Consider the following 11,659-nt stretch of genomic DNA (forward strand, 5'->3'; position numbering starts at 1 on the left):
ACAGTCCTAATTTTTATCTTTTTAAATGACTCAATAAATAAAACATTTTGAGAGTGGTTTACATTTTGTGCTTCAACAACTCAGTAAGTGTCTGTTATTTACAAAAAAAAACAAGTGTTTTTGTGTGAATCATAACATGGAAATTGTTAACATGATGCAAAAAAAAATTCTAACTATTCCCCAAACTTTTAGTCTGCATATCTCGATACAGTATGGTGATATAGTGATACATTGCAATATTATACATAGTTCACTAATCAAATACAAGTGGTATATATGTATACTAGATCCGGGGTTCTTAACCTTTTAAACCTCGGTCCCCAACTTTTCCACTACAGAGGGGTCCAGGGCCCACTCAAATATTAACACTGAACTACTAATCTTACTCTTGATTTGAATCGTATTCAATATTTAAATCTAACCTACATACAGTTTAACAGGTTAAATCTTGTCAAATGATATGGAACCAAAGTTTATTCCCAAGGCTTTGGTCAGGCTGATTACAATAATAAATACTAATCAAATATACTGCAAAAGAAGGGAGTCACAAAGGCGAATGAAAAATAAATGTACGTACTATTTTGCAGCGATAAAATACACTCTAACTAAACTATATCTACAATTATAATAAATATATGTTTCCTAAATAAATTATCAATAAAATTTAGGTGCAAATGAAAATACAGCTTCACCACTTTAGTCATATTTTTTGCGCTTAAGAAACTTGATATTGTCATTACTGCCACAAGTGGTGGAAAAGTGTACCACAACTGAGTACGTCTGTGGCCCATAAGGACCACAGCTGAGAAACAGATGTTTTTTGTGGCTGGCCTCCAGGTGGCGCTCGCAGCACAACACTGGGCCTATGGTTAAGAAATACTGTGTTAGATGACAGCAGTGGCGGGCCGTGCGTTTCCCACCTAGGCCTTCAGTGATGATGACCTCTCCAAATAGCATCATTGATGTCACCACATGACCATTGCTGGAGAAATACTATACAGGAAGACATTTACACACTACTCAGTATTGAATCACATCAACACTGTACAAAGCGGGTTATTTTCTGGCACATTTAAAAATCAATAAAGCCACATCATCAATTAAAACATATCTTATGTGGTACTGTCAAAATAAAAATGGCAAAAAACATATTAAATGCGAAAAAATAAAGATATACAATATTTGAACTCACAAATTGTAGCACCCATTCGACGGCGTATAAGCCAGTGGTACCCCTCGTAGTCGGCTGATGGGAGTGGAAATGGCTGGCATTTCCCCATTTCATCGTCGACATGGTCTCACAAGATGTAGTTTCTCTTTGAATATCCTTCTTGAAAATGGCCTTGCAAATATATGTGTTGTCTTGCGGACGAGGCGTGCTGGCTGACTTCTTAAAGTTTACTCCACAGCGTGCTCGTCAATAACATCCAGCTATCGGCATGGCTCCATTCAACACCCTAAACGGGGCCGCTGCGCTTGCTCTTCACTACTGTGGCATGCTGGGTAATGGAGTTCTTATGTTACCTAGCTCATAACATCACAATATATATCTGCCACCTAATCAACGTTTTGTTCTCCTTCTTTGTGGGTCAACACTTCCTGCTTCCTGCTGAATTGCAACTTGTGATTGGATACTCACTTTGGAGTGACAAGTGAGTATCCGATCACGGTCTCGTTAACATCAGGCTACTGTCAACAACTTGTGATCTGGTTGGCTATCGCAACTGTCCATCAACTGTATGTGTTCTCAAAGTCATCCACTAACAGGACGCCTAAATGTCACGTTCAAGGTGAGGCCATCTAGAAGGCCCTACTGACAACAACTCCTGATCTGATTGGCTATCACAATCATCTATCAACTGTATGTGGCCGTTCACTTACAGTGCACACACATTGTTGATTCTGAAGGCAATTTGAATACTTTTGCATATTTAGGGAAAGTCAATTAAAAATGACTTTTATTTTTAATTATGATCATGGTTAATGTTAGGGCAGCAGAGTGACGGCACACCACTGGATGACAGTCAGAATTAATTGGAGGAACTGAGTGGAAAAACAATGTTAATAAAAGGATCAATTTCCAATCATTGCAATTGCATAGAAAATGGATCAAGTTTCTTGCCAGATACAACATAAATTCCCTTGACTTCTTAACTGGCTCATCACTAACTCCACACAGCGAGGTAGCACTGCAACACTTTGCAGAGGTTCAATATCCATCCATCCATCCATCTTCTTCCGCTTATCCGAGGTCGGGTCGCGGGGGCAGCAGCTTAAGCAGGGAAGCTCAGACTTCCCTCTCCTCAGCCACCTCGTCCAGCTCCACCCGGGAGATCCCGAGGCGTTCCCAGGCCAGCCGGGAGACATAGTCTTCCCAACGTGTCCTGGGTCTTCCCCGTGGCCTCCTCCCGGTCGGACGTGCCCTAAACACCTCCCTAGGGAGGCGTTTGGGTGGCATCCTGACCAGATGCCCGAACCACCTCATCTGGCTCCTCTCGATGTGGAGGAGCAGCGGCTTTACTTTGAGCTCCCCCCGGATGGCAGAGCTCCTCACCCTATCTCTAAGGGAGAGACCCGCCACCCGGCGGAGGAAACTCATTTCGGCCGCTTGTACCCGTGATCTTGTCCTTTCGGTCATAACCCAAAGCTCATGACCATAGGTGAGGATGGGAACGTAGATCGACCGGTAAATTGAGAGCTTTGCCTTCCGGCTCAGCTCCTTCTGCACCACAACGGATCGATACAGCGTCCGCATTACTGAAGACGCCGCACCGATCCGCCTGTCGATCTCACGATCCACTCTTCCCTCACTCATGAACAAGACTCTTAGGTACTTGAACTCCTCCACTTGGGGCAGGGTCTCCTCCCCAACCCGGAGATGGCACTCCACCCTTTTCCGGGAGAGAACCATGGATTCGGACTTGGAGGTGCTGATTCTCATCCCAGTCGCTTCACACTCAGCTGCGAACCGATCCAGCGAGAGCTGAAGATCCTGGCCAGATGAAGCCATCAGGACCACATCATCTGCAAAAAGTAGAGACCTAATCCTGCAGCCACCAAACCAGATCCCCTCAACGCCTTGACTGCGCCTAGAAATTCTGTCCATAAAAGTTATGAACAGAATGGGTGACAAAGGGCAGCCTTGGCGGAGTCCAACCCTCACTGGAAACGTGTCCGACTTACTGCCGGCAATGCGGACCAAACTCTGGCACTGATCATACAGGGAGCGGACCGCCACAATCAGACAGTCCGATACCCCATACTCTCTGAGCACTCCCCACAGGACTTCCCGAGGGACACGGTCCAATGCCTTCTCCAAGTTCAATACATGATTAAAAAACAAACAAATATTATACAATATTTTCTTTATGTCACTATATCAATATATATTTGATTATGTCGTGAGAAACCGCATTGTGATATGTTGTCATCTTGATATTTTCCCCAGCCCTGGTTGATAGGGCAGGAGTACGTCATGGATTTGTTTAGAACTTTTGATAAGCATCAAACTTCACCCCAACTACTGTACAGGTGACAACTAGAATCTGTAATGGACAATCCCATCAAATGTAACTCTTTTAAGCAAAAGGCCAGATGTCAAAGCCCTCTTTATGGCACCTTACAGTGCACGCCAACAATAGGTTTACTATTGATTTGCCCAAAGCCTTCCTGTGCTTAATTCTTAGCCTTAAACAAACAGTGTGTCCTTTTAACTTATAGAGCTTCCATCAGGTGACACCTTAGGGCTTCTGTAAATACAAAAGCTGTAAAATCAATGACAGCTATATAATTGTTTGCACAGCAGGCAACCAACCCACCAGACCGACCAGAAGCCCTCTGGTATTAACCCGGAGTAAAATATGCATGTATCCAAACAAAGAGACAGTGCAATACAGGAAATGCAATCTTCTAGGGTTGTGCGGTCAACCCAGCGTGGCCCAAATGTCACTTTTGAAGGCGATGCACATCCTCCGCCATTTATTTAGTAGCTCCAATCTGTCACTACCACCACACGGTTTTAGGAACATGCTGGAAGTCCTCACATATTAGAGTGAATGTGATGATGTTATATAGAAGATGCAAGTCTAGCGATGCAAATACTAAGTGTGTTACTTGTCATGGAACGGGTGTGGTGAAGATCCATGTTAATCTGCTGGATTCGCAGCGGCCTTTCCACACCCAGCCTGAGGCCATGCCACACCAAAACATGCTGGCCTAATCTCTTGCAAACGGGGGCTGCTACTGGGAGATAGTGAGGCTGCGACCCACTGGGAGGGGGGACTGGTATGCATTGTGCTTACCAGAGGTGATCAATTCCAATATTGAAATGGTTGATACCAGTTGGTTGGTATCGAATCGATACTAGCGTGGTGATACCAATATTATGCTGTTCTCGTCCTGGTTTATTAGTACTTTTTGCTTGTGTTTAGTGATTTTGTACTGTTGACTTTATTTTGTTCAACCAATTGTGTGCAATACACGGGAGTCTGTACCAAAATGTATTTCGATACTTTTCTAAATAAAGGGGACCACAAAAATTGGCATTATTGGCTTTATTTGAACAAAAAATGTCAGTGTACATGAAACATGTTTATATTGTCATTTAGTCCTTAAATAAAATGTTGAACATACTAGACAACTTGTCTTTTAGTAGTAAGTAAACAAACAAAGACCCCTTATTAGTCTGCTGACGTATGCAGTAACATATTGTGTCATTTATACACCTATTTTTTTGTACATATTATAAAGGACAAGCTCTAAAAATTGATTATTAATCCACTTGTTCATTTACTGTTAATATCTGCTTATTTTCTGTTTTAACATGTTCTATCTACACTTCTGTTAAAATGTAGTAATCACTTATTCTTCTCTTCTTTGATACTTTACATTAGTTTTGGATGATACCACACATTTAGGTATCGATCCGATACCAAGTAGCTACAGGATCATACATTGGTCATATTCAAAGTCTTCATGTGTCCAGTGACATATTTACTGACTTTATAAACATAATATACATTTTTTAAAAAGGAAAAAAAAATGTTTTGACGATAAAAAAATATTGATGCAATCATAGTAGTATCGACTAGATACGCTCTTGTAATTGGTATCATTACAGTGGATGTCAGGTGTAGATCCACCCATGGCATTTGTTTACATTGTGACGGTGGTGAGCTATTGTATCCTCCTACGGTGTGTAGTGAAGCATGTTTAGCTATTCCTCTTCCTGCATTGATAATGGTACTTTTAAGGAACATACTTTATTTGTCGCCATGGAGGCGAGGATTAGTGATTTAGAAGTAGCTAAAACAGTGCCGACTATGGATGGATGTTCGCTGCTAACTAGCTAGCCATGTCTTAAAGCAGCTCTTCCTGAGGGTGTTTCAGTGTTATAACTTCACCTTTATCTTTACTTTTTACACCAAAATGCGTCCATTCTCCCTTTTCTGTCTACACACTGTGTCTGCTTGTAAGTACTCTGTGTGTGTGCGCTGCCCAACATGCTCCTCTGCTCGAAAAACCAGCAAAGTCACCACGTGACGACGATACGCCGTCATGCTCGTTAAAAATAACTAAATAAATTGGGAATCCATCCGTCCATCCATTTTCTACCGTGTGTCCCTTTCAGGGTCACGGGGTGCTGGAGCCTATCTCAGCTGCATTCAGGTGGTAGGCGGGGTACACCCTGGACAAGTCGCCACCTCATCGCAGGGCCAACACAGATAGACAGAACCGGTACTTATCAAACAGTTTTTGATTCATTAGTAACGCGATACTATACTAGTACCGGTATACCGTACAACCTAACACGGGAGTAATTGTTTTATTTTGTTAATACTGTTGCATTATCTTATATTGTTATATACGACCATATTGTTACAGTGTTCACAGAAAAGTGTGTACAAAATATTGTTTGGCCTAAAACCGGTTTAATCAGATTCTAATCCTGATCAAGGCAGAAATGAACATATCTTTCGATGATCTTAAAAAACGGCCAAGTAAAAAGTATCGGTACTGGCTCGATGTTTACAAAATGTTACCCTAGTTACCGTAAAGCTAACTATCGTGCGTAACAAATGGTCAGTTTGTCCACCAATCATTCAATCCAAAGAATCTCAGGCATAGGTGAGTCAGCCTCTGTGCTTTTTTGCTTAATGACTACGCTGCATAAAATAAGCCACCGAGGGACCAAATTTGCATGTGGCAGCACTTTGATGAAGGGGAGGAACACTATTGAACTGAAGGAAGAACTCACAGCAAAGTGATGCCCATTTGGCACTCCCCTCTACCTTTCTGCCAACACCTCTTCAATAAATGCACAAGTGAGGTTTAATGCTCATGTATCCATTGAATTGGTCATTTATATGTATTTTGCATTGTTTACTATTTGTAAAACTACAGTAGTACCTCAACTTACATGCTTACTTGTGTCTGTGACCAAGCTCTTGACTTAAAACACTTGTATCTCAAATCAGACTGAAACCAAGCCCCTCAAAACAGCAGTTTAAACTTGTAACATGATTTCAAAAAAGAAAAACACAACTTTTAGATTAGAAATATTGTTGGAAACTTTCTAATAGAATGTAACAAAAAAAACTACATTTTGATGTAATAATAATGGACTTCTACCGTATCTCCTTCCAGCTGGGTCCCCATCAAACACACCATCAGCAGCTTTTCTATATTTTCATCGGAAAATGCCTGCCGTTTCGATATCAATTCAATAAGTACCCTCCACTTCCTCTTTGCAGCGCAGTCCTTCACACCCACTTTCATCCTTCCCATGGTTGGAAAACAAAGTTATGTCGATCTCTAGTTGTAAGCTAACGCTAGCGAGTAAGACCAGATGTTTTGGATGGATCTTACAGGGGTTCACTGTGGAATTCGATACGCCAACTAATGGTGGGGATGCTTGTAACTAAAAGGTAAAGCATAGCACTTAGCTGAGAGACAGCTCTGATCTCAAAACACTCTTAAATTGAGGTACCACTGTATCACTGTTTGCATTCAAATGTGTTTTTGCATTAAAAGGATGATTCGATCTACATTCAAAACACTTCCTTGTTGGCATTCCCAGATTGCTAATGAAACCAGGTCCCATCCTCTCCAAAAGTACCAATTTATCTTTTGAAAATGTACAGTTTAAATAAATATAATGAAGACAAACTATTTTTCTTAAGACACAGTTGAAAACAAACTTCATAAACATTATATAGATTCACCCGGTCACAACAATATACACTAAAAAACATCATATTACAGTATCTGTAAAGTATTATTTCATGTTTTGTTTGTACACAGCTAGCTCCACAGTGTATGTACTGTATTTATAATAACAAATATAATGTGTATAATGATCATTATTATAGTGACTCACTCGATGGACAGTTGTGCGTTTGGTCCAGATGGCCGGGGACATTTTTATTCCGGTTTGTTTTGGGTAAGCACACCATTTACAGTATGTCGGCATACCTTGGCTACAAGTTCCACATTTACACCGTCAAGTCACGCTGCCCTTACTCTCTTGGCTTCCTCCACCGTTTCACCCTCTTTTTGTGCTCACTTCTATGAGCAGTAGTTCATCCTCTGTAAATTCAGCTTCAAAAAAATAAGGTTGTGAATCCTAATTTGTCCAAAAATAGCCATCCTCGTCGTCTATTAGCAAGTCTGTCATGATTTTTTATTTCTACATTTAAAACACTTTATGCGGTCTACATGACATGTAATGGTGGTTCATGTGGTCAAAATTATGTTTTACAGAACGTTTTCAAGCTGCTTCCTGACCGTGTCTTCAGAATGCGCCGTTTTGTGAGCGAGTGTCCTTTACGTGCCTCCACTTCGACTGCGTCTTCTACCCGCCATTTTTGTTTTAGTTTTGTTCGCTTCCATAGCGAGTCTACTGACAGATATAAGTTCGAACTAAAGGCTACTAGAATGCATGTCCATGTACGAGCCAGTCTGCCCCACAACAAGATAGCGAAAAAGGAGCATATTGACTACAGAAGACCTGGCAAAATAGGGCCCGCGGGGCCACATGCGGCCCATTAAGATTTTCAATCCGGCCCGCCGGACGTTCTACACCATTTTTGTACACCTTTAACATGAAAAGTGTATTTGCCATTATGATGTTTTTAAATGACCGTAAGTCTTGAACTATAGAAAGTATTTCAATGGTCGAAATCTGCACTTTTGAGTGTTATAGAGTTATTAGGGTAATGTAGGTCACAGCAGCTCAGACCAGGAACAAAGCAGAGTGGGCGGGGCTTGTTTACAGAGCAGCCAGCCCCAAACACGTGTCGGAAACAGATGTGGAAGCAGATTTTTACCACCAATTTCTGCATAAAAGTAATAATATATCATATTGTAGGTGTTTATTAAACTTTGCATTCATATTTTGCTGTTTTTATATTCTTGTTGTGTTTTGCTTGATTGTAAAAGGTGTCTATGGAGGAGCTGGTCTTAGAAGTAAAAGATATTCATATGTTGTTAATATTCAGTGTTTTATTGTTCATAGTTAATATTGTAAATCCCACTTTCTTTATTTGCATGTACATCTTGAGTGTCCCATTCAGTTAAAAACTGTAAAATTATATTCCATTTGTTTGAGGTGGTCTGTCATAACGTTTTTAGTATTAGCATTATTTGACTTTTGGTATTAGTGTTCCTGAAAAAAGGGAGCCAATCACACATACTGTACAGCACATTTTTATAGCTAAATGTGTACGTATAATTTATACACACATACACATTGGCCCCCCAGACACATTCTTTTCTCTCAATCTGGCCCCCCGAGTCAAAATATTTTCCCACAGTGTCGGACTACATTTATACCATATATGGATAATCCGATTAAGTTTTTCCCAACCGGTGACTTCACAGGTTGTGGAAATTCCAAACGGTTCATTTGACGGAAGTAGGAAGGAAGGCGAGATTATTTTATAAACATCTCCGCAATGCGTCCACGGTTTCATTTCAACACAGATTCCCAACATTGTAACATTTATAAATCAGAAACGACTAAATTAATTGTTGGTAGGTCTCCTGTAATAGTTTTGGGTGTCTGGAACGGATTGATGGGATTTACGTTATAACTTGTCGGAGAAGTTGCTTCGGTTATCGTTCCATTCAGTCTTTGTCAGACCTTTTGGAACGAATTGCTAAAAAAAAAAAACTACCGTATTTTCCGGACTGTAAATGGCAGTTTTTTTCATAGTTTGGCCGGGGGTGCGACTTATACTCAGGAGCGACTTATGTGTGAAATTATTAACACAATACTGTAAAATATCCAATAATATTATTGATGTCATTGACGTAAGAGACTAGACGTATAAGATTTCATGGGATTTAGCAATTAGGAGTGACAGATTGTTTGGTAAACGTATAGCATGTTCTATATGTTATAGTTATTTGAATGACTCTTACCATAATATGTTACGTTAACATACCAGTTGGTTATTTATGCCTCATATAACGTACACTTATTCAGCCTGTTGTTCACTATTCTTTAGACATTTTAAATTGCCTTTCAAATGTCTATTCTTGCTGTTGGCTTTTATCAAATACATTTCCCCAAAAAATGCGACTTATACTCCAGTGCGACTTATATATGTTTTTTTCCTTCTTTATTATGCATTTTCGGCCGGTGCGACTTATACTCCAAAAAATACTGTAAACTGAAAAATGCGGTAAATTATTCCCAACTGGTGACTTCACAGGTTGTGGAAATTCCAATTTGACGGAAGGAGGAAGAAGGGCAAGATTATTTTATAAACATCTCTGCAATGCCTCCACGGTTTAATTTCAACACCGATACCCAACATTGTAACATTTATAAATCAGAAAAGACTAAACTCATTGTAGGTAGGTCTCCTGTAATAGTTTTGGGTGTCTGGAACGGATTGATGGGATTTACCTTGTTTCTTGTCGGAGAAGTTGCTTCGGCTATCGTTCCATTCAGTCTTTGTCAGATCTTTTGGAACGGATAAGAAGTATTTCCCTGTAGAAAAAAAAAAACTACAGTATTTTTCAGACTATAATGGCAGTTTTTTTCATAGTTTGGCCGGGGGTGCGACTTATACTCAGGAGCGACTTATGTGTGAAATTATTAACACAATACTGTAAAATATCAAATAATATTATTGATGTCATTCACGTAAGAGACTAGACGTATAAGATTTCATGGGATTTAGCGATTAGGAGTGACAGATTGTTTGGTAAAGGTATAGCATGTTCTATATGTTATAGTTATTTGAATGTCTCTTACCATAATATGTTACGTTCACATACCAGTTGGTTATTTATGCCTCATATAACGTACACTTATTCAGCCTGTTGTTCACTATTCTTTAGACATTTTAAATTGCCTTTCAAATGTCTATTCTTGCTGTTGGCTTTTATCAAATACATTTCCCCAAAAAATGCCACTTATACTCCAGTGCGACTTATATATGTTTTTTTCCTTCTTCATTATGCATTTTCGGCCGGTGCGACTTATAATCCAAATAATACTGTAAACTAAAAAATGTGGTAAATGATTCCCAACTGGTGACTTCACAGGTTGTGGAAATTCCAATTTGACGGAAGGAGGGCAAGATTATTTTATAAACATCTCTGCAATGCCTCCACAGTTTGATTTCAACACCGATACCCAACATTGTAACATTTATAAATCAGAAACGACTAAATTCATTGTAGGTAGGTCTCCTGTAATAGTTTTGGGTGTCTGGAACGGATTGATGGGATTTACCTTGTTTCTTGCCGGAGAAGTTGCTTCGGCTATCGTTCCATTCAGTCTTTGTCAGATCTTTTGGAACGGATAAGAAGTATTTCCCTGTAGAAAAAAAAAAAACTACAGTATTTTTCAGACTATAAATGGCAGTTTTTTTCATAGTTTGGCCGGGGGTGCGACTTATACTCAGGAGCGACTTATGTGTGAAATTATTAACACAATACTGTAAAATATCAAATAATATTATTGATGTCATTCACGTAAGAGACTAGACGTATAAGATTTCATGGGATTTAGCAATTAGGAGTGACAGATTGTTTGGTAAACGTATAGCATGTTCTATATGTTATAGTTATTTGAATGACTCTTACCATAATATGTTACGTTAACATACCAGTTGGTTATTTATGCCTCATATAACGTACACTTATTCAGCCTGTTGTTCACTATTCTTTAGACATTTTAAATTGCCTTTCAAATGTCTATTCTTGCTGTTGGCTTTTATCAAATACATTTCCCCAAAAAATGCGACTTATACTCCAGTGCGACTTATATATGTTTTTTTCCTTCTTTATTATGCATTTTCGGCCGGTGCGACTTATACTCCAAAAAATACTGTAAACTGAAAAATGCGGTAAATGATTCCCAACTGGTGACTTCACAGGTTGTGGAAATTCCAATTTGACGGAAGGAGGGCAAGATTATTTTATAAACATCTCTGCAATGCCTCCACGGTTTGATTTCAACACCGATACCCAACATTGTAACATTTATAAATCAGAAACGACTAAACTCATTGTAGGTAGGTCTCCTGTAATAGTTTTGGGTGTCTGGAACGGATTGATGGGATTTACCTTGTTTCTTGTCGGAGAAGTTGCTTCGGTTATCGTTCCATTCAGTCTTTGTCAGACCTTTTGGAATGGATTACTG

The 11,659-nt window shown here is 39.7% G+C and overlaps 1 long non-coding RNA gene across 1 annotated transcript in view; it reads right to left on the reverse strand.

The window, feature by feature from the left end:
• Positions 1–10,793: 10,793 nt before the first annotated feature.
• The window catches only part of LOC133660266 (uncharacterized), a 29,235-nt gene continuing 28,369 nt past the window's right edge, over positions 10,794–11,659 (reverse strand). The window contains exons 2-3 of the long non-coding RNA XR_009827797.1: positions 11,584–11,656; positions 10,794–10,831 (exon numbers count right to left, since the gene is read on the reverse strand). This is a non-coding gene — a long non-coding RNA (uncharacterized LOC133660266). The remainder of the gene's footprint in view (positions 10,832–11,583; positions 11,657–11,659) is intronic.

The sequence above is a fragment of the Entelurus aequoreus genome, linkage group LG01 (genome assembly GCF_033978785.1).
Source record: "Entelurus aequoreus isolate RoL-2023_Sb linkage group LG01, RoL_Eaeq_v1.1, whole genome shotgun sequence".
NCBI lineage: Eukaryota > Metazoa > Chordata > Actinopteri > Syngnathiformes > Syngnathidae > Entelurus > Entelurus aequoreus.